Consider the following 3,613-nt stretch of genomic DNA (forward strand, 5'->3'; position numbering starts at 1 on the left):
GAGTCCTCCATTTCGGGGACGTTGCTTACACTACAAGAAAAAGGATTAATAGAGACCAACTTTTAGAGACGAGTCAAAAATCTAGTCCTTGAAAGTATGCTTATAGAGATGGGTTTTCCTTCTGGTCCCTAGTTCGCTATTTTAATTTTTCTTATAACGAAGAGACCTAATATGGTCTCTATATTAAAGAAATAACTAGTCCCTAAAACTAAATTTAGCGGACAAAAGGCGCCTCTTATCTCTCTAAAAATTCAGTTCTCGGGTTGTAGGCAAATATATTTCCCAAAAGCAATAAAATCTGTAAACCCTAATATCCTCACTATTGTTATCCGGCGTTGAATGCTTTATGTTCCCTGATTAAAGAATTTTTAGGATGAAGATGTGGGTCATGAGAAAGCCACCTTTAAGTGCGGCTCCTTTGATTTGATGAAGAAGGTTGTAGCTAGGCTTTGGAACAACTGCAATAATCAAGGCAATATAGGTAATTTTCTATTTCATTGATTCCTTAAATTGGGTTTTATGAAATTCTATGAAATTCAATCAGTGGTCTAAGATTGTTTTGCCTTCGTATGTGTTATGTTGGATTCTCAAGAGGTGTGGTGTGTTGGTTTCCAATTGTTCACTGCCGCAACGAGTGTGGAGCCATATATTCATGCTCAACTTTGTTGTTTGCTTCTTTCACTTGGTAGTTAAACTAGAATCCCTGTGTTTCTTTTATAGAATTTCACTGTGTAAATACTTCTTCTCTTAAAGAAGTTAACTATTTATTTTCAGGTTTCGGATTAAAGGTTCTGTGAACAAATCAATTAGATGCCTGTTTGAGGTAAATTTATCTCTAAAGTATATGATATTATGGTTATAAATGTGATCCTTAATAACACATGAGATTCATCAAAACTTAAACCACAGAATGTAGTGAGTATCTGTCCTCCCTTTTGTATTTCTCTTGCCCTGCAGTTTTCTTTTAGTTTTTGTTAAATCTTAATCCTCATTTGTATTGTGTTGCTTGCATTTTTTTTCCTTCCGGAACTGCATTTCCCTTACAAATTCCTTTATGTTCATCATATTCATAGAATTACTGTACATTGAGCACATTAATACTCCATCTTGTTTGCTCATTGCTAAGTCAACAAAACTGGACAGTATGTCTTGACAAAGAAATACAAAATGAAGAGATTAATAAGAGGTATGTCTAACTCATATGCGATACTCCCCAAGTCCTAGCAAGAATGTGAAAGTTATAGCGGATAATTCAACTATATACGCACATTGTACTTCTTCAAGCATATCTATGATAACATATCAAAGAAAATTGTATGAATGATAACCGGAGAAAGCTAGCAATTCACCCATCCAGAACCAAATGGTTCATTTAGCTTCCTCCCAACTCACTGAATGTGTTTCTTCCTAACCTTCAGCACACCATTTTCTTTATGTCCAGGGAGAGTCAAGCAGTACTCCATCCTGCTTTGATTGTGCTCAACTCACTGAAGTTAATCCTTCTGAACCTTTGGTAGACCATTTTCTTTTTGTCGTGATAGGTTCTTATGGTATAGACGAATGACTTTCTTAATGTTCTTCTTTTGTTTAATTGTCCTTATTTTTTATATCTCTACAAGGAAGAGTTATTATATTTTTATCTTCTTTAATATTTCTTGTTTGAGAACCTTCTTGAAAGGGAGCACATGGCCAAATAAATGATATTTTAATATGGATATTTGAACAAGGCCATCGACAAAAGCATAATTGTGTTTCTTACTACGCTCGATACCCCTGTATATACATTTTACTTCTCTTTCCCATGACCCCTTATAACATTTCGGAACTGGTCAGTGAAATCCTCAATAGGTAAACTGTGGAGTGCCCTGTTTTAGATAGACAATATGTTTCTTAGGTGGTGCCACATAGTTCTTTATCCCAAAACTTCTCAATTGACAATAACTTGATTAATAGCGTAACTAGAAGCTAAGCAACCGACGCTTAGTTCTTATTCCCATAGTTCAAAAACTTACAATGACTTTATAAGCACATATGTATCAAAGGCGTCTTCTAATATGGCAGAAAATGGTGGCAGTATTGAAGAATCTCTTGTCTAATAGTGAATAGGAACCCAAAGTATAATAGTTAATGAGTTCAAAGATTTTTCTTTTAAGCTATTAATATTCTACTCTTCTGCCTAAGCTTTTGAGCTATTAATATTCTACTCTGCTTGCACTTTATAGGTTTACGTTTGCTTCCATTCTAGGCTCTTTTCTATCTTACAAATAACTTTTACACATACGCCATGGGTTGAGAGAAATGAGAGTCTTATGATGTTTGTACTCAAATGGTTACCTGTAGAAGTTATGGGATCAGAGAGAGCATGTATTTATCAAAATCATCATTTCAATTACTTTCACTAAAAACAAAAGCGTTGCTCGCATTAATTTATATATATATATTATTTGTGTTATATTTTCTTTGATAAAACTGAGTAGGAACTTAAATACGTAATTAGTCTTTCAAATTTCATGTTCATCCGCACAAGCATAGTGTTATCTCTCCGTATAAAATTTATTTGTAGATGCTAATTTAGTAGGATTGTGTAACTCAATATTAGAAGTTAGAATTGTCAATGCTTTCTTAAGTACTTTATGCATCTTCCTTCTTTCAATATATTTATTTTATTTTCTCTTCTTATGAATTATCACTGTGTTTATTAATAATGGACCTGCTTTTATTGTAATTGGAAAACCTAATATGTGTTTGTGTGCTGGTGTTTGACCTCATGATCACAGTTTGCCATCAAATGTAGATGAAAAGGAAGCTGGCAATAGTTGAGCTAATGAAAATCGTGAGTTTTTTTCTTCTGATTATTATTTGTTGAAAAGTATTTCTTTTCTGATTTATATAGTAGAGAATTTTTTTTTGATGGTTATCATGTATTTGAAACTGAGCACTTGTCTGAAGTGTATGAAGTACATATATGTGAAACCTATATGGTTTGGAAAGTAAGGTAACTAGTGGACTCGTGGAAAAGTTTTAGGCTAAGTTGCTCGGAATCTCCAAAATATCGCCGCTCTTGTGTCGGAATAAATCTTAGTAATAAGGAGATGATTTTGTTGCTATTTAGGTAGGTAGGGTGGGGGGTGAGGGTTGATTGTTGCGTAGGACTTATCAGGTGTCAAATTACTAAATTTTTTGTAGCTCCGGTAGGTGGACAGAGGTGTTGTTGTCAGGTTATTTGCATATGTTATCCCTAGACTTGGTAGATGTAACTATCTCACTCCTTGTTTAGTTTCCAGTGTATTAGTGGTGTGGATCAGCTGGAAAGAAACTTTCAATATTCTATGTCATTCTCCATAGAGTTAGAAGCATATCATGATTTTGAGTTGAGAAGTGAAAAGTTTATCTCTTTATTGTTAATGATAAAACGTAACATAAAAAAAATTTGGTTTATTTCTTTTTGCCTCTGTTAATTTGTGGGTTCATCTATTGTATTCTTATCATTTTGAGGTAAGTATATATGCTTTACGTGTTATAGCCTACAACTTCTCTAGGCATGTGTCTACTTTTTTCAAACTAAATGTACCAGCATGTCATTCGATCTTGTAAATTTACTATAGAGGTTGAG

The 3,613-nt window shown here is 33.7% G+C and overlaps 1 long non-coding RNA gene across 1 annotated transcript; it reads left to right on the forward strand.

Annotated features, from left to right (window-relative positions):
- The first annotated feature begins 351 nt into the window (after window positions 1-351).
- LOC125852489 (uncharacterized) lies at window positions 352-2,878 on the forward strand. The gene is made up of 3 exons (XR_007445022.1): window positions 352-481; window positions 775-823; window positions 2,778-2,878. It is a non-coding gene; the product is annotated as an uncharacterized LOC125852489 (long non-coding RNA).
- Window positions 2,879-3,613: the final 735 nt, after the last annotated feature.

This window comes from Solanum stenotomum, unplaced genomic scaffold (assembly GCF_019186545.1).
Source record: "Solanum stenotomum isolate F172 unplaced genomic scaffold, ASM1918654v1 scaffold35985, whole genome shotgun sequence".
Taxonomy (NCBI): Eukaryota; Viridiplantae; Streptophyta; class Magnoliopsida; order Solanales; family Solanaceae; genus Solanum; species Solanum stenotomum.